A 20,581-nucleotide genomic window follows, 5' to 3' on the forward strand; every position below is an offset into this window, starting at 1 on the left:
GGTCTCAGGCGAGGTTCCGTGACTCGGGGAGAGAGAGAGAGAGAGAGAGAGAGAGAGAGAGAGAGAGAGAGGAGCCAGGGAAGTCGCCCCCAGGTGTGGTGGGGTGGGGTTTTTAAGCTGCAGCTGTTCCAGGTTTAGGTCCGGGTGGGCCTTTTTCGAGTCAGGTCTGCTGTCGCTCGGTGATTGGTTGACCTGCAATTCGTTCTGGCACGCTACTAGGGGCTTTTCGTGGGGTTGCACTGGCAAGATGGCCGTCCCCTCTACTATGGTTCCAATGACATCCTAACCCATATTACCTTGATAATTAATTCTCATCCTTGCACAGACTAGTGTTATGACCAATGGGGTGGCAAAAATGGATGAGAAAGCAAACAAAATATTGGTAAGTTGACTCCACACGGCTAAGGCCTTCCTTGGTCTTTGCCTCAAAGATTAAGTATGCCTTCACTGAAAGTGAGGGTAACGTCAGCCATCATACCCTTGTGGTCCTTCACCTGTTGGATGGCCTCTTGGTCATGGTCTAAAAGCTCAGTTTTACTTTAGTGCTCCTCTTGCTTCAAAATCCAGATATTTTCCATGCATATTTTGGATAACCTAAAATCCTTGACAAATGTTATCATTCTAAGGTGTAAATGAGAACCCATTTGTTTATAAAAAGAAAAGAATCCCTAAATGGCATGCATATTTAGAAATTCTTAAAATTCCTAAAGAGAAATGCTTGAGTTACTAATGTTCTATTTTGCCTGGTGTTTCTCTGACCTGTTAGGAGAATACTGGTGAATGTGCTATCCTGCAGTGTTCTTTTTTAGGTTTGTGATTGTCTTTTTAATATTATTTCTTTTTATCTCGCTCAATTCAATGTTGTACTGAGCACAAACTACAAAATTTGTTACTTACTGACTTTAATTAATTTGACACGCATTATACTGCACAATAAAATGCAATGAAAAATCGTGTTCTAAGTCGAAAAAGATAATTTGAGAATAATAACTTTGGTTAAGGCCTATAAAATAATCTGTAAGTCCTCCCCCCCCCCCCAAAAAAAAGTTAGAACATGAGGAAGAACGAAAATTGATCACATGTATAAGTGTAAAAAAGAGTAACTTTAGCACACAACGGGCAGTTGGATAACATCAAGGAAAAGAGCCAATCTAGTTGTATAAATAATCAAGTAGGAAGGACAGACGTAGAAACAATACCATCTCCATTTTCAGTTCTGAGGTCTCATGTGAAGACAATTAAAAAGAAAATTGTTAGTTGCAGTTAACCCTTTCTTGATCCTATGTCTAAACTCACACTTTATCATTATGAAAAGGCATAGATAAACATGAAATTGGTAGATGTATATTTTTAAGAATCACTCTGAATCACTCTTTTGTATGAAACATTTATTTGAAAGGCGTTTGAAGTGACGCTTTTGAAATCTGTTTTAAGAAACAGTTAACCTTTCGCCAAAGATTTAAAATTAATTTCACTTGACTATTTGTCTTTCAAGACCCCATTGTGACCTCAGGATTCCCAAACTTTCTAGTGCAACGTGACAGGGTCTGTAAAATTATCTCAAGGGTTTCACAAAATTCTTCAATCCGGATTCATTTCAATTTTTAAGAAAAGTTGAAACTTCATCTTTCAAGTGTGGGAACCTTTTATAGGCTGAGCAACACCAGCTGAGTTACTTAAGCAGTGGGTTTGGCCCATGTAACAAGGTTTTTTCTTTTTGACTCATGCACATTTTCCAGTTTAGAAAATGGCATGTGGTTGAGGCAGCAGATCTGTGTGGGCCCAGCTGGAGCAGGGGCATCAAGGAACAGTGCTGGGGAAGTCCCCGGTGTGGGTCCCGGGAATGATGCTATTTGCAGTGCACAGGACGCTGTTTCCTACCAAAGGGCTTCTTTGCGTGCCAGTAGCCCTCTGTGTATGTGTGTGTGATGCGCATTGTTTCGTTGTGGTTCGATTTCCTCATCTCTGAAATGGTGACAGAAACCCCCGTGAGTATTCCTCGTATTCAAAAATCTAGGCTTTTGAAAACCAGCTGGGAGATCCAAGGTGGACAGCAAAGCTTGGAAAAATGGGGGAAAAGGAAACTGGGCAGTAATTCTTCATCCCCCATGTTTCCAACGCTGGTAGCAGCCATTCCCAGTCCTGACCAGGCCCCCTCCCCCATCATCACCACTTCTGTCGTTGGATCGTGACTCAAGAGGAACACAGCAGGAGTGAATAATTAAGTCCGAGGGTGAAGAAGAAAAGTGAATCTAAATCTTCTAGGAAAAGATGGAGGAAGGAAAAGTGGAGCATGATTTTCCCTAATTTCCTGTTCCTCTGTTCCTGAGCTACTGAGGAAATCAGTCAGAAAACTTCCAGATATTAGGACTGTCCCTAACTCTTACTCAGCAAACAGATGGAAAATCAGGGTGGGATAAGGGGGGGGGGGAGGGTCAGAGAAAAGACATATTAACAGAACTGAATTCCAGATGGAAAGGATGAAGAAAGGCAAATGGCATTCTGGCTCTCCTTCTCAACTATTCACGCTTGTTCCTATGGGAGGACAAGGAGGTGGCTCCTCCTGGATGCTCCACGTCAGGGCAGACAATAAAACATCACCACAGTGACAGCCCGGTTATTACTTTCCAGCCTGTGACCAAAATGAGACCCCAGTGTGGCAGAATTAAAATTCACAATCTCATCCATGAAAGGATTTTCTGTACCAGGCCTTTTGTGAGAGGACTTAAAAAAAAAAAATAGCCTAATGTGTTAATATTGAAAATAGATGCATGTAATTTGAGAGTGAGGATAAAATGCCATGTGTATTAAATTAATAATGTTTCATTACTCACCCATCACAGAGTCATTATTTTAAATAACCATATTTCATTTCAGTGGACAGAGTGTAAATGAGTATGTATTTTTATGTAAAGTGAACCTGCATCATTATTTATTCATGAGTTTTAAAAGGATCATTATTTTTGACAGACAGCTCCTGTCAAAAGATTTATGCATAAGAGCTCATGTTTCCCCACAATAATCATCAATCAATAAACTTTAGAACCTGGTACTTAAAATTCAGTGTTACAGAGATGCACATTTTGCTCTAATTAAACACATGTTTGCATTTGGAAAATAAACTGCAACCTCGGTTCAATTATATATAATCTGAAATATCAATATTACATGTGCAGGGTGAGTCATGGTTTTAGTTTGAGAATGTGCCTTGTTACATTTTAAGTGATTGCTTTGTTTCCACACACCAGACTCTTTCTCTGTATCCCTGTGGGGCAGGAGGGGAAGCTTACAAGATTTAGCTTTTAACACTGTAATTGGTTATCCGTGACGGTAGTTTTCTGAGCAACGATGCCACCCCTCCCTGCTTTAGACCTTGATTTTAAAGGAGCTGGGAGGGCACACACCAGACATTTCAGTAACAAGTTCTTTTCAGGATGGGGCTTGGAAGTCTGGTCAGAAGATGGGACAAGATGATATACAGATAATGGCACATAATTACAAAACAGCAAAACTGTGACTGAGACCGATGACAGGGCCAGTTGAAGACGGTTTCCAAATCCCCACGAAGGACCACATGGCAGTGAGCTGCCAGTGTGATGCAGAAACTCGCTGCTCCAAGGAGAATTCACAGTGGTGATACAGCCTTCGCCCCAGAGGAAATAATTGAAAGGCTTGAAAGTCTCCTGGGACCAGCTGGCCCTACAGGATTTCCATAGACATTCCATTAATGTGCTTTCCCCAAATCACTCTGTCTCCAGATGAACTGATAATGCTCAAGACTGTTATTATCTGAAATGCTCTTTTGAATAATCTGAATCTGAATGCCTGAATTAAATATACTTTCCTATTTGGCAAAGTCCGTTTTCATATCTAGATTTCTAGAAGTTAGATCATCTATTATTTTGATACATCTCTGCCATCAAACACTAGTATCCATTCTATCACGGTTTGGAATTTGAAAGGAGCACATTTATCTCTCCTGCCTTCCCCACGCAGGCACTAGCCACGGTGGTAAAGCCTGGAGCACAGACAGAGAACCCCACGTAGGAGAGCACTTTTAACCTTTGTCTGGGAGATATGCAAATCCTACTTTCAGGGCCAGTTTTTTATCCAGCCACTAAACAGCTAGGCTAATGAACAAAATGTCAGGCCTGTCCTCGACAGGGAGAGGGTGGGCAGAGGGAAAGGCAGCAGGGAGGAGGAGGAGGAGGCAGGTCAGCAGAGAGAGCAGATTTCTTTGGAAGAGCTGGAGGAAATAAATGAATCCTGAAAATGGCTGGGACTGATGCCCCAAGAAGATCCACAGTGAAGCAGGCTTATTGTAGAAATAATGGTGCCCTTATATTTTTCATTCGATTAAAAATATAACTTTAAGAGCTATCTGTAGAATTTCCCTCCCGGAAATAAATGATCATTTTAAGAATGCATTCAAAGGTGAATTCAGTTACTTAAATAAGACTGTCTGGCTGGAACGAGTTGGGGGAAAGAGGTGGAGAAAGAGAAAGTGGAACTTTTTTTTTTATGGGAAATGGACAGTTTTGGAGCAATCCTGGGAGGTACAGACAGAAAGTCAATTTGGGCAGAGAAAGGAGGAATCCCAATGCCGGAGAATCAGACTTTAGGAGAAGGACTTGCCACTGAGAAATACTCTGAGTTAGGAATGTCTGAGACCAAGAGCTCAGTGTTTATTATTATAAACAATAGATTTTTAAAAGGGGTTGGGGGAAATGAGCAAAGGGGTCTCCATCACATGTGCGTCTTGCGTCGTGGAGGGTGGCTGTAGAAGAGGAGATTAAGAGTCAGGGGGTCGGGGGGAGGCAGAAATGAGAGAGGGAGGGGGAACCAATTCAGAGAAATTCTGAGAAAGCTTTCTGTGGAGCATTAGCATTGGAGTTGCAGGTGGAGTGAGTGGTAGGAAGGGAAGCCAATTTTATTCATGGATTTTTTTCTTCAATTTAAAAAGACACATTTACTCAACTGTATGGCAGGTAAAACATAATTTGAATGACACGAAATTAAACTTATTTTTCTTCTTGCACTTTGGTGACTTGGCACTTTTCACTACTAAATATGTTGTTGAGATTTTTATTGTAGCTTATGTTTACCAATAAAGTCTGAGGTCAGGGACAGCTTATCATTTTAAGAAACCTGAAAGCTATCAGACATCAGTAGGTACACACGGAAAGGAAGGAGTCAAGGCTCTGAGCTGCCCATGACACCTAGTAATTTTCCAGATCAGAGGCAAAGGTCTACTTCCCCTTTTGTAGATGAAAGCGATGGACTCTAATGGAGGTGTGTAATGTCCAGTTGGGGAGGGAACTAGAAAGTCAGGATTTCTGAAAGCCTTGAGAGTATAGTTCTCTGTTTGTTAATACAAGAAAAGCTTTTATGCCCTGCTTTTTGGTCCAGCAATATGTACTTTAAATTATTTAAGTTTTTTATATCAATGTAAAATATATATGTGCATAGGCACTTGACAATCTTCTGAGGTAGGCCCATAATCTTTTCTTTGAGTTTGGATTGGTTCGATGTCTTTTTAAAATCTCTGTATGATGTTATAGAAAATACACATATATATTATTAAAATATTATTAATTCCAGTCTCCATGTGCTAAATTATACCTGGTGGTCATTACTGAGACACTCTTACTTCTGGTCCCGGTATGGTATAATTTCTGTGGCAATTCCACCTGAGAAAGTTTTTGGTTTTTTTTTTTTTTTTTTTGAAATATAGTTGACATACAACATTATATTAGTTTCAGTTATACAACATAGTGATTTGACAATTCTATACATTACTCAGTGCTCGCCATAATAAGTTAGCTGCCATCTGTCACCACACAACATTGTTGCAGTATTATTGACGATAATCTCTATGGTGTGTTTTTCATCTCCATAACTTGCTTATTTTATAACTGGAAATTTGTGCCTCTTATTCCCCTTCACCTCTTTCACCCAGCTCCCAACCCCCTCCCATCTGGCAACTACCAGTTTGTTCTCAGTATTTATGAATCTGTTTCTCTTTTTGTTGCACATTTGGGTGGCTTCCATATCTAGGTATTGTAAATAATGCTGCAATAAACATAGGGGTGCATGTATCATTTTGAACTAGTGTTTCATTTTGGGGGGGGGGTAAATAGTAGTGGAATTCCAGGATCATATGATATTTCTATTTTTAACTTTTTGAGAAAACTGCATAGTGTTTTCCACAGTGGCTGCACAAGTTTCCGTACCCACCAACAATACACAAGAGTTTCTTTTTCTCCACATGCTTGCCAACACTTGTTATTTCAATACATTTTTTAACACAAATGTTATTCATAATCCATTCTTCCAGTTTTAGTGGCTTTTTAAAAGAATTTGTTAATGTTTATTTACTTTTGAGACAGGGGGAGAGAGAGAGAGAGAGAGAGAGCACACAAGCAGGGGAGGGGCAGAGAGAGAGGGAGACACAGAATGTGGAGCAGGCTCCAAGTTCCTAGCTGTCAGCATAGAGCCAGATGCGGGGCTCAAACTCATAAACCGGGAGAGATCATGACCTGAGCCGAAGTTAGATGCTTAACCGACTGAGCCACCCAGGCACCCCAGTTTTAGTGGCTTTAAAGTGGAGTGGTAAAATGAAAATACTTGCTTAAACAATCTGAGTGTTGCATATAAATGTTTATATTTTCTTCCCAGTCTTTTATTGATTAGCTTTTCTTTTCCTCATACCTTATTTGAAAGTAATGCTTTTTAAGTTTTTAAAATTGAATAGATGAAGAAAATGTAAATGTGAGCGAAAGTTTTTTGATAAATTTTCCCCAAGCCAAAACATCTTTGTAACTGCTACCTAGATTAAGAAATACAGTATTACCAATATCCCTAAAACTTCCTCTTTACCCCCTTCCAGTCACTATCCTACCATTCTCCCCCCAAAATAATCATTACTCTAACTTCTATCACCACAGATAATTTTTTTTTCTGTTTTTGACCTTTATTCAGTTAGAATCATACAGAACAAGTTTTTTTCCATCTTGCTTCTTTTGCTCGATTTTATATTTGTGAGATTTCTCCAAGTTCTTAGATTTAAACATAATCTACTCATTTTTATTTCTCTGAAGCATTCTATTACATAATTAAACCACAACTGCATTCTACTAAAAATAGATGTTTGGATCACTTTCCATTTTTTGCTATTACCATAGTGCCACTATGTACATTGCGGTACATGTCTTTTGGTGAACACGCTGTGCTTTGTCACGGGTAGATACCTAGAAGTTGAATTGCTGGATCACAGGGTGTGTAATTTTCATCATTAGAGATGCTGTCAGTTTTCCAAAGTAGTTGTGTTAATTTACACTCCCACGGTGTATGAGAGTTTCAGCTACTCCTTATCCACCATCATTAACAAAAGGCACTGTCAGTCATTTTTATTTTAGCCATTCAGGCATACATGTAATCTCATGGCATTGTGGTTTGAATTCATATTTCCCTGACAATCAAGGAGGTCGGGTGCCTTTTGATATTAGTATCCTCCTTATGTGGGAAATGCCTGATCAAGTCACCAATTTTTATTACGTTTGTGTTTTCTTACTGATTCGTGGGTTACATATCAATACAGTATCACAGTGACTTCTTAGATTGAGACTACAAAGCAATTGATGTAGTTTTCAACTGAACAAAAAGCACCTGTTTGGTTTTTTGCACTCATACTTTATTAGTTTTCTTATATTTAATAACTCTCATAATTAGAGTAGGAAAAATAGCTCTAATAAATCCAAGGAACTTTGGGTAAATATCGACTCATCTATTGGGAACAGGATGGTTAGGTAGGTAGAATGTTTAGTAGGGGAGCATGTGCATGGATGTCAGCTGACATGTCTCATAGATAGAATTTTAAAGAGAACAAAGGCTGCTTTACCTGTCCTGTCCATTAAGTGAAGATTGTCATCCAAAACACGGTAATGGGCTGATCACTATGGAATTATCTGCAGGAGAAGTGGATTTTGTTTGGTTCCAGATATGTTTTTTAACTCCAGGAAAGCAGGCGCTGAGTTTTCTTGATCCTCCTTTAGTCAAAAACTCAAAGTATAGTGTTTAAGAGCATGAATTTTTATGGTTCAAGATCACTGTCTTTCATCTAGTTGGTCAAAGGACCTCCCAAAGTTTTAGTTTCCTCATCAATAAAATGGAGATAACAATAGTATTTACATCAAAGAATGAACATGAAGGTTAAATGAGATGACGTACATAAAGCATCGACCACAGAATTTGGCATATTGACACGTGGGCATGCTGGTTAATGGAAATAATCCATTTTATCTATTTTTATCATTAGAGAATTATCCATGTAGCATCAAATCTGTGAGAATTTAGGAATGAGTTTTTAAGGAAACTTAAAAAATATATAGGTTCTTCTTGAATGTGTTATCACTAAGGTTTATTTTGTCTCTTAAACACACATTTCAGAAAATAACGAAAAGAACACAGCTATCTCAACATCAGTTTTCCTGTTGTCCTAACATGGTCTCTTTATTTTTTTTTAAGTTTTTATTTAAATTCCAGTTAGTTAACACCATGTAAGATTAGTTTCAGGTGTACCATATGGTGATTTAACACTTCCATACATCACCCTGTGCTCATCGCTACAAGTGCCCTCCTTAATCCCCTTCATCTATTTAACCCACCCCCCACCCACCTCCCCTCCAGCAACCCTCAGTTTGTTCTCTACAGTTAAGAGTCTGTTTCTTGGTTTGCCTCTCTCTTTTATTTTTCCCCTTTGCTCATTTGTTGTTTTTTTCTTAAACTCTACATATAAATTTATCATACGGTATTTGTCTTTAACTGATTTATTTTGCTTAGCATAATACTCTCTAGCTCCATCCACATTGTTGCCAATGACAAGATTTCATTCTTTGTTATGGCTGAGTAATATTCCACAAACACAAAACAACACACACACACACACACACACGCACACACACACATAGCTTCTTTATTCATTCATCAGTTGATGGACATTTGGACTGTTTCCATAATTTGTCTATTGTAGATAATGCTGCTAAATATCAAGGTACATGTATCCCTTTGAAATTTACCCTTATTTGGGTAAATACCTAGTAGTACAATTGCTGGATTGTAGGGTAGTTCAATTTTTAATTTTGGAGGATACTCCATACTGTTTTCCACAGTGGCTGCACCGGTTTGCATTCCCACTAACAGTGTAAGAGGATTCCCTTTTCTCCATATCCTCACCAACACCTATTGTTTCTTGTGTTGTTGATTTTAGCCATTCTGATAGGTGTGAGGTGGTATCTCATTGTACTTTTGATTTGTATTTCCTTGATGATCAGTGATGTTGAGCATCTTTTCATATGTCTGTTGGTCATCTGTATGTCTTTGGAAACATGTTTATTCATGTCTTTTGTCCATTTTTTAATTGGATTATTCATTTTTTGGGTGATGAGTTTCATTATTTATATATTTTGGGTACTAACCCTTTATCACATATGTCATCTGCAAATATTCTGTCCCTTTCCATAGATTGCCTTTTAGTTTTGCTGATTGCTTCCTTCACTGTGAAGAAGCTTTTTATTTTGATGAGGTCCCAATAGTTCATTTTTGCGTTTGTTTCCCTTGCCTCAGGAGACATATCTAGAAGGAGATTGCTACAGCTGATGTCAAAGAGGTTACTGCCTATGTTCTCCTCTAGGATTTTTATGGTTTCAGGTCTCATATTTAGGTCTTTCATCCATTTTGAATTTGTTTTAGTGTAAGGTGTAAGAAAGTGGTCCAGTTTCATTCTTTTACATGTTGGTGGCCAGTTTTCCCAACACCATTTGTTGAAGAGACTTACTTTTTCCCATTAGATATTTGTTCAAGCTTTGTTGAAGATTAATTGACCATATAGTTATAGGTTCATTTCTGGGTGTTCTATTCTATTGTATGGATGTATATGTCTATTTTTTGCGCCAGTACCATACTGTTTTGATCACTACCACTTTGTAATATAATTTGAAGTTCAGAATTGTGATGATCCTTCCGGCTTTGCTTTGCTTTTTCAAGGTTGCTTTGGCTATTCATGGTGTTTTGTGGTTCCACACAAATTTTAGAATTGTTTGTTCTAGCTCTGTGAAAAATGCAGTTGGATAACATGGTCTCTTTAAAATGCATAATACTTGACTCAAAAGCCAAAGGCTATTGGCTTTCAAGAGCAAAGGACAAACTTTACCACAGCAAAATAGCATTTTAGAAATACCACCTGGTTCTACCCACTTTCACTTCCTAGTGCCTTTATTTCATATTTTTTAAATCTTTACTTGCCTGTTTTGTTTGTTTGCTTGCTTTGCCTAAGCTTTTTACTGAGGCATAATTTACATACAATAAAATACACATATTTTAAGTGTACAGTTCAGTACATGTTGACAAATGTAAGTATCCATGTAAGCACCAGCCCAATCAAGAAATAGAACGTTTTCATCACCCAAGAAAGGTCTGTGCCTCTTCCAAGTCAGCACCCCACAGACAGTCACTTAGTTTTTTTTTTCTTTTCTAGAAGTTGGCCAGCCACAGTTTTAAGTGTGTCCCACATTGTGTGCTCACCCTTATTTAGGTTTGGTGAAGTCACTTGAAGTCTCCATTTACTCATCTGGGCTTCCTCATACGTTACCCTGGCTGCTTTGGGTTCTGCGACCCCCATGTTGCCTTGAAAATATCACAGGTTTGTCCTATGATGGGATGAAAAATAGAACACTGTGAGCCATCACTATATTTCACTTAAGATTCCTTCCAGAACTGCAATGGTCAGAGTCCTTGCATTTTCTCCAGAAACATTTGATTTTATGTCATTTTGCAAGAGAGAAAACTGCAGTGTTTCTTATGTAAGTGCATAGTCTTACTATCACAAGGAGAGAGGAAAAGATCTGTGGTTAGTTTGTGCTACCAAACCATTTGGAAGGAATGAAAAATCAGTGCATCATTGCCAGCACTCATTGTACATTAAAAATGGCCTACGGACTAAAAAAGTGAAAGTACAATATGAGATAGTCAAGGTTAAAGTTGGCTTCATTCTGCATGAAAAAATTTAGGAATCTGGGGCGCCTGGGTGGCGCAGTCGGTTAAGCGTCTGACTTCAGCCAGGTCACGATCTCGCGGTCCGTGAGTTCGAGCCCCGCGTCGGGCTCTGGGCTGATGGCTCGGAGCCTGGAGCCTGTTTCCGATTCTGTGTCTCCCTCTCTCTCTGCCCCTCCCCCGTTCAAGCTCTGTCTCTCTCTGTCCCAAAAATAAATAAACGTTGAAAAAAAAAATTAAAAAAAAAAAAGAAAAAATTTAGGAATCAGTGTTCCAAAATGTGTGGGGTGCGTGTACCCCAGAGTGTGCACAAGGTGACGGATTTAGTTGTACCGTAAAATATTGGGGCTTCTGTGTATACTTATATTTTACTTCACCTTTTTACAATTCATTGTATGTATGTATTTTAAAATGTCAAAACATAATGTTACAAAAGGACATGCCACATACATAAGGATAAATAAATAAGGATATTTGGGGAAGGGGAGCCTCCTATATTCAAAAAGGGTTTGGAGTGTACAGCTGGTGGACCCAGATGTGCACTTGCTGCCTTATCAGAAAGCTCATTTGTCTCCGCAGGGTTGAGTAATGAGGTTGTTCCTTGGGTGCTATTTACTCCCTAAAGGATTTTTCTCTTCCTGGTCCATTTTTGAAGTGAATATAGACCTTAAATATTTTGTTAGACCATATTTTTGCCTGGGAGCAATAACCCTTAGCTGAGGGTAGAGGGAACAATGGAAACAATTTGTAGACGCATAAAATCTTAAGTTTTCCCATTATCTTTATTCTGAACTTCAAGAAGATTTGGGGGGACTTATTTCCACAGTAAAGAGTGATTGTAAAATTCTTTGTAAGTACTTTTTTTACATGTGCAATCAACAATTCTGTTGTCTCCTGGAAACCACTTAATGGAGAGACTCCACCTCAGATGCCTGAGGAAGGAAAGGTAGAGGCAAAACCTGAGCACAGCCGCCTGTGGGGAGAAGGAGAGGGCTGAAAAAGAACCTGAAATTCTACACAGTCACTGACCCTGAACATAAATGCATTGGGCAGCCAAGGATGGGACTATTTTCCTTAAATCACCTAGTAGGCATTCAAAAGACATTTCTAGACTTTATTTATAAAAGAGATTCTCAAAACATACACTTTGTCCTAAAAGAGCAGAATTATTAAAATAACTAGTTATTCTGCCGTGAAGTAGTATTAAAAGAAGTTGTCTTTACATGGTTGCTTATACAACTAAATTTCAAACACGTTTAAAGCAGAGTGCCATGGGGCGCCTGGGTGGTGCAGTCGGTTAAGCGTCCGACTTCAGCCAGGTCATGATCTCGCGGTCCGGGAGTTCGAGCCCCGCGTCAGGCTCTGGGCTGATGGCTCAGAGCCTGGAGCCTGTTTCTGATTCTGTGTCTCCCTCTCTCTCTGCCCCTCCCCCGTTCATGCTCTGTCTCTCTCTGTCCCAAAAATAAATAAACGTTGGAAAAAAAATTAAAAAAAATAAAAGCAGAGTGCCAGAAGATGCGGTATGTATTACATTACATATATGACGAGGAAAAATAAGTACTTCCGATTAAACTAAATGAAATATACAAAGGATATGTATTAGGTTACATAATGATGCTGGTAATAATATAATAATGATGATAATAATAAAAAAGACATTGGTAATTGATTTCATTGCTTCTGATGGATGTATCTATTATTCCTTATTATCTTAAATGGCAAACATAACAGATTGGAAGTGCAGAGCCAATGACCTGGGGCAGCGTATCATTGTAACCCTAGGCCTGGTTTTTTGTTTCAGTACTGAAACAATATTAATCTGTAAGCTCTTGACACAGACAAAGGAGGCAAATCACTGCCCCTAGTCCTGTGAATTGTGTGTGTCTTCAACAGACCCAATAGGAGGTCACCCATGGCTAATGGAGCAGCTTACTTCGTGAGATTTGCATTTACATGTTTCCTGACAAACAAAATGTCTCTTGAAGATAAATTCCCTTGCTTTACTACATCTATGATGAATAGAAAAAGCTATAGGGGCTTCCTTTCTTTTTCTTATGACAAGCGTTTAAGCTGCATCTAAAATCATCAAGTTACTCTGCCCTTAAAGAAGAAATCTTGTGTGCTACTTAGAATTACTTTTGTCTCATTCAAACCAATAAAAACATTTATTAAATGCAATTGCCCTCCGGAGCACACCTAAAGGAAAGCATACGGTATCATTTGGGAGAGAAGATAGCTATCAGAAATATACATCTGATTATACAACTCCACAGCCACACCAATGAATTATTACACTTCCTATAACTCTTACAGCTGTAGGAAAGATAGGCCATGAATGGCTTCCTCAGCAGCATGAGCAATTTCAAGGGCTGATGAATTTTCCAGGTCATTTTCACTAATGGCCTTTGAGAAGAAGATTCTTGAACATGGCATGTTGAAAGCAAATTTGATCCAAACATGCGGTGGCTCTCAGAATGTCAAGCCCTTTGGAAATGTAAGGCACTCAAGACAGCCCTGCATGATCAAAAATGGCACCAGCATCAATTAATGCCAACAACTACAATTAGGAAACCACAGATGAGTGGGGACATGAGAGGCTCTAATTTCCCTTTGCCTGGGATCTCTGTTCCTGGTGACACCTGTCATGTTTCATTGACAATGAATACTTTTGGAGGCTACTCGCCATCTTCTTCAAAATTGCATTTCTGGCCAGAGCTCCCCAGGCACGGTGTCAATTTATCTTCATTTGCAATGGGTCCCTCGATAGACTCTGAGTGCTCCAGAGATGGAGCTTTTACATTTGAAGAAGGGTGCAGAGCAATGACTAGCTGCAGCCGTGTGGTTTAATACAGACTTTTGCGGAAATGAGATTAGTTGGTAGGGAAATCAATGTCGCAGGCACAAGAAAAAATATGGCAGTGATGCTTGGCAATGCCCTCCTATCACCGTTCAGGAAATTAGGATCAAGGGGAGCAGTCCTACATTTTGGAATTGTAACCAAAGAAATTTAGTAAACAGTTAATATAATTTCATACCCATGCTAAGAATGTCATCTGGAAAAATCGAGCGAATATGATCAAAGCAGAGAATCTTCTACTGTCTGTCTTTTAATTTGTAAAAATGCAGATCTGGTCTATGATTGCAAACATGTCTATTTGTAGGGGGTAGGAGGGTGAGAGGCTAAGCCAAAATAAAAAGTGTACACACACACACACACACACACACACACACACACACACACTTCACATTAAATACTATTCTGTAGGTAAACCATTAAGTGGGGGAAAGCATCTTTAGACCTACTAGCATTTAACAAAACCCAGAGACTAATTACTTCCATCCTCTGCTATCTATCTATCTATCTATCTATCTATCTATCTATTTTGAGAGAGAGCATGAGAAAGGGAGGGGCAGAAAGAGAGAGGGAGACAGAGAATCTCAAGCAGGCCCCGCGTGCTGTCAGCACAGAGCCCAACGCGGGGCTCGATCCCATGAGCCATGAGATCATGACATGAGCCAAAATCAAGAGTCAGATGCTTAACTGACTGAGCCACCCAGGCACCCCATCCTCTGCTTTCTTATAAAGAAATAGAAATTCTGAAGATTCAGATACATTTTCTTGATAGCATCTTTCTCTGTACATGAGTTTGGAAATCCTAGAAGTCAATGCAAATGCAAATGCAAGTTGCTCTTGGTTAACAGCTTCAGATGGATTGATTTGAGAACTGTGTGGTGGGTTGATGCAATGTTGTGTTGTTTTCTTCATTGCTATTGCAGATCTTTTGAGGAGGCACTGCCGAGACATTTAGTTTCAACCCAGAGTGTTCATCAAATGTGTACAAGGCTGTGTATTAGAAGCAAAACTTTACACTGGTTGCTATGTTTTTTTCCTTACCTAATAGAATCGAGTTTCACACAATGAAATCTTGATGGATGATCCTAAGTTGTTAATCAAATCTTATCTTTCCATTAATCTAATTTTATTGTCATAGATGTGGTCTCAGCAGTTTATCTTTAGCGGTAATCAGATTTCATTCTTAATCCAAATAAGTTCAATTGGTTTTAACTTCACACTTTTCCTTGTTCTGCCAACATTGATCTAGAGAAGATTAGGATTCTACAAGGGCCTTTCCAGGACTCTCTTGTATTGATATTTATCTAATTGCTTCTCTTTAGGTGGGATGTGTTTGTCCCCTAACCAAGATGAATATGCAGCAGAGGTAGGAGGCAATGACAAGTCTGAAAGCTAATGGCAGGGTAGAGTGGTGGGGAGAATGTAGGACCTTGAGGTGACCCAGACCAGCTCCTCATTGGTAAACTAGGAGATAGATTAATGTTTACCTCATAGGACTATGGTGATGATGGAATGGGGTGGATGCTTGACTCAAGAGTAAACATTGAGAAATGGTTGTCCTAAACTCCTCGTTGTGAAGTTCTCAAGGCTGAGAGCTCCGTGTAAACTAGTGTTAGCATGTAACATTTCATCGTGCTTTGGAGAACTATAATTTTCTAGAGGCAAAGTTTTGAAGTGTTCTCCTTACTATTTGGAAAACCAAAGGTGTGAGTGAGCAGAATAATTAAATTTGTGGGTGTGTGGTATTTTGGTGGACAGGAGGAAAGAATTGGCAATAGAGGCGGACTGTGGGCATGCACACTAATGGAGGGGAACCAGGTCTACCTGCAGCCTTGGGAGAAGCAGTGGGGGAGTGGTGGGCATCGTCACATGGGCTCACTCCCTCCATGGAGACGGTGTTCGTCAGGATGCCCACAGCCAACAAATGAATTTCTTTGGAAAGAATGAGAGCAGGATGATCCCAATCAAAAATTGTCCAGGCTGTGTGTTACCATTGCTAAGTTTACTGGGGTAGGTATCCTTTGCTGTACAGTTCTTGTTTGGTTTAGAGTAATGTTGTCTAATATTGTAGAGACTAGCCACATATGGCTATTTAAATTTAAATTCATTTAAATTAAATAAAATTAAAATTTCATTTCCATAGTCGTACTATCCACAGTTCAAGTGTTCAATAGCCACACGTGACTAATAAATGACATTGAAAGGTTCAGGTTAGAATATTTCTACCAGCACAGAAGGAGCATCACAGACAGGATGTTTTAGAGAGCAGGTATGAAAAGAGTTTAGCATGGTGTCTGACCCAGAATAAGGGTCCAATAATGAGATTTGTTGCTGTTATTATTATCAGTAGCAGTAAATGCTGAAATTAATTAATTAATGAAAGAGTGCAAATAATGAAAACTGAAGTAAGACATTTCTGGTACAACAACATTTCAGTTTTATTACAGTAGTATAGGCTTTCCCAAATGCCACTGGTTATAATGAATCAATACCTATTCATGTCTGTATTACATGGATACCTTTGCAATTAGATAGGGACGGAAGGGAAAAATATAAGGCATTTGGTGACTTTTTATGAGAAAAAGGAACTGGATGTAAAGGTTAAATGTCTGTTTTAAATGCCCATGATAAACTCTAAACTTGAGTGCCCCTTTCCTACAAAAAGAAATATCCTTTTGTGCATTTACTAATTTAAGATTAGTCCCCCCCTACTTATTATGCAAAATCGACTGTGACAAAAGGTGACCCCAGGCAGGAAAAAAATAAATGGTCAGAATTGCTCATTATAATTACAATGAAATAATGCTTTTTAGGAAACAATGTTTTCTTTTGTTTTCCTTATCCTATAGGAAACTGTGAAAATTGAAGCTCTATTCAATTCATCCTTTCGTTCCACTTCAAATGCATTCCTGACAGCCATTTAAAGTCTTTCCCCAAACTGAAATTAATATTTTCCAGACCAGTTTTGAGAATAGCAGCTTGTTTGCCTGATGCTCTAGCAACCAACCTAATAATAACTATCATTGCATAACAAAGCCAGCAGGGGCGTGCAGGGGCAGGAAGGGGTGGTGATAAATAATTCAGACTCCTGGGTTATTTCCATTGGATCATCACCCAGTGACACGGCATTAGTACTTCACTCAACAATCGTTTTTCTCCGTCTCTCTGTGGCTTCTCCTTTGTGAAAGATGTCAAATTCCTTTGCAAAATCTCTTCTCTTCTCTTCTCAGCTGACCTGGGAGATCTTCCACCCTCTGCAGCTCTGGTTCCTGGTCCAGGAGACCAGTGGCCATTATGGATGCAATTTCTACTCCATCTGCTCCAGACTGAGGAGGGGATGCTTTGGTCAAGCTAAGGCCATGTTATGTGAACGTTACTGACTGGCATATTGTCAACATTATGCTCAAGAAACATATTTTGTCCTGCTGGTGATAGCGACAGTTTATGAATGAGTACATTTTTATATTGGGTAATTAGAAGGTACTTTATTGCAGCATCTGTCACCTAGAAGCAAGCAATTTTTTCTATGTGTTGTTCAGATCATTTTCCTTATGGTACAAAAGTTGGCTAGTAGAAGGATGTGTCAATAACCAAAAGACTAAAAGGCACAGGACTGCTAAAAAAATTTTAATACCTACAAATGCCTATATGATGCATTTAATCAAAACCACCCATAATTAATAATAATGAAACTAACAATTGTAGAGTCTTTATAATGTACTAACCACTGTTCAAAATGCTATGAGCCTGGATGGCTCTGTCGGTTAAGCATCCTACTTGGGCTCAGGTCATGATCTCATGGTCTATGAGTTCAAGCCCCGCGACAGACTCTGTGCTGACAGCTCATAGCCTGGAGCCTGCTTTGATTCTGTGTCTCCCTCTCTCTCTCTGCCCCTCCCTCACTCACACTCTGTCTCTCAAAAATAAATAAATGTTAAAAAAAAATTTAATGCTATGTTAGAGTTTATTCAATATCAGGACAATCTTTCTGAATATTTGAGATATCCAAAAATAGAATAAACTCTTCCGAGAAATAATTTGATCTAACTTTGAAGGAGACAGTAACAAAAATTTATTCAAATTTTATGAAAACCATAAGATGGGGTGATAATACAGAAGTATTACTTTGGCTCACCAAGCCCCAAGCAGATTTTTAAGAAAGCTGGTCAGGATGTTTAGGTAAAAATATAGGTGATTAAAGATCTCTAGTGTTAAGTCCTCAATTACAGCAAATCCCTTCCTGCTTAGAGATTCAATGTTTCTTGGTACGTGTCCTTTTTTCCCCCGATTATGTAGTTATTTTACAATGAAGTATGTATTGAAGCCTAGAAGTAATTTTTTAAGTGTATATCAAAATAAAGTAAATGAAAGTAACAAAACAACCTCAAGCGAGGAGAAAGCCTTAGTAGGAGTCTTTCTAAGATCCCTAGAATGGAACACAAGTCCTTGCTCTGCCTTTTGATCTAGGCTCCCTTCCTGGGTCAGGGCTCCAGTCCTGCTAAGACAAGCTTCATGTGGAGTGTTGTTAGTGACCCTTGATAGTTTGCTGTATGGAACGCATGGTGGGCACTCCCTGCTTGGACTTTAGAGCCAGCCCGACTAGCATCAAATCCTCTTTCTGCCAATCCCTAGCCACCTGACCTCAAGCATATTTCCTTATCTTTCCATGCCTCCGTTTTATCATCTCTAAAATGAGGATGATTATTACAGTGTCTATGTCACAAGGCAATTGTGAGGATTAAATGCCCTCCAGTACATAAAAGACTTAGAACAGTGCTAGCCATTGACTTTTTGGATCATGTACTACACCTGTTATTTATTTCCTGTACTGACCCGATTTTCCCTGGTTTCTGTCTTGGCCTGGGCTCTTTGTTTCACCAGGGATCACAATGGAAACCATAGCTTGGGCTTTTTTTACAAACACAACAGACAAAAATATTTGGAAATTGGAATTTCATGCAGCTATCATATTGTCTCCAGAACTTTTTTTTCCTGAAATTAACAAATACCTATTGACGCTCCTTTTTTCCTATTTTACCTCTTTGTGTTTAACAACTGTTTAAGAATAGAACGTGTTTTGGGGCAACTGGGTGGCTCAGTCGGTTAAGTGTCCAACTCTTGATTTCAACTCAGGTCATGATCTCACAGTTCTGAGACCAAGCCCCACATCAGGCTCTGCACTGACAACGTGGAGCCTGCAGGCTTGGGATAATCTCTCCCACTCTCTGTGCCCCTCTCCCACTAGTGCGCTCTCTCTCTCTCTCTCTCAAAATAAATAAACATTTTTTAAAAAAAGAGAATAGAACATGTTATAGGTTATAGCCACCCAAGTGCAATGTGACAGTGAGTGTGTGGTTTATGTGTTTGTGTGTTTGCAGTTGGGTGGATGGTCAGGGGTGGGCCAGTAAGTGAAGTAGAGGGAAGAAAATGTGTTACAAAGAGGATGAGAAGTACATATAAAAACACAAGTAAGGTGAGATAACCTGGAAGAAAAAGTACTGAGTACAGGGGACCACAGACAAAGCTGGCTTGAATACTACTAATTGGAAAATTGTTGAATGAGATTGGCCCATTTTTAACTCTTTTGTAATGGAGACTCTGATGGTAACAGTTCCAACCAGATTTGAAGACGGAGAGTTTTGTCCATGGCAGGATCAGAAAAGTGGGTAAGATGTTAAAGGCTAAATGTTAAACATGTCAAACTATTTGTAATATAATGTCACCAGGTAAGGAATCCATGATATGGATATACTCACTAACAGTAAATTTGGAGACTTTGAGCCCTGCATGATGCCTATGCTGATTAAGATGTATACTCTTCTATTTGTCCCTTATACCCTGGGAATAGATCCTTCTGTAACACACTGTTTTCAACATTGTATTATGATTATCTGTTATCTAAGGTAAGTCCATTTAAAGGACTACCAAAAGCAGGGCTTGCATGGGCAAGAGCTTCATGGGCATTCTGAGATTCTTCCATAAGACCTTGGCGGATGATGGCCCAAAGGACTGTGTTAGCCCTAAATGCATATGTAACACTGTTAAACAAAGTAGGCTGGCCTGCATAAATGAGGCATTGTGCTAGTGCTCTGTTTCTCCACGCTGCATTGAGAATTCCTTAGATATTTCAATATAACAATCTTTGTCCTTTATGTGTCCTCTTAGAGGAGACTTGGCCTCTTGTGGGCCCTTTGATCATTGCTCTATTCCAACCTCAATGGGGGGCACACACTAAAAGGTTTCCTGCACAAAGGCTCTCCCATCCCCTGGCCCTTTTCTTCCCTGGTACACATCAAATCTGCTTGCATTATCCAGATGCTCTGACACTCGGAGGTGGAGAAAGGCATCCTGTGGCTAGTGGACAGGCCAAAGAGAATGGGATGGCGGCATCACATAGGATACCGGCTCTGGACTTCAAGCGTCTCTACAATGGACCATTATTTTATTAGCATAAAGGAGACTTTAAAAGGCTGCTTTTAATAGATGCAGATTCACAGGATGAACTCCTGTTTCAGGACAGCTTGGCTGGAGCTGTTGAGTAGCTAGCTTCTGGGAGCAGATTGAGGATATGATGATGATTTCCCGTCTCAGCTGCAGTGTAGTGCCAGGGAGAGGCTGATGCAGGTCTGTTTTTGTGGTGCCTGAAAATGATGCCAAGATAGAAGTTCTTGGTGTTCT

This window comes from Felis catus, chromosome C1 (assembly GCF_018350175.1).
Source record: "Felis catus isolate Fca126 chromosome C1, F.catus_Fca126_mat1.0, whole genome shotgun sequence".
In the NCBI taxonomy this organism is placed as follows: domain Eukaryota; kingdom Metazoa; phylum Chordata; class Mammalia; order Carnivora; family Felidae; genus Felis; species Felis catus.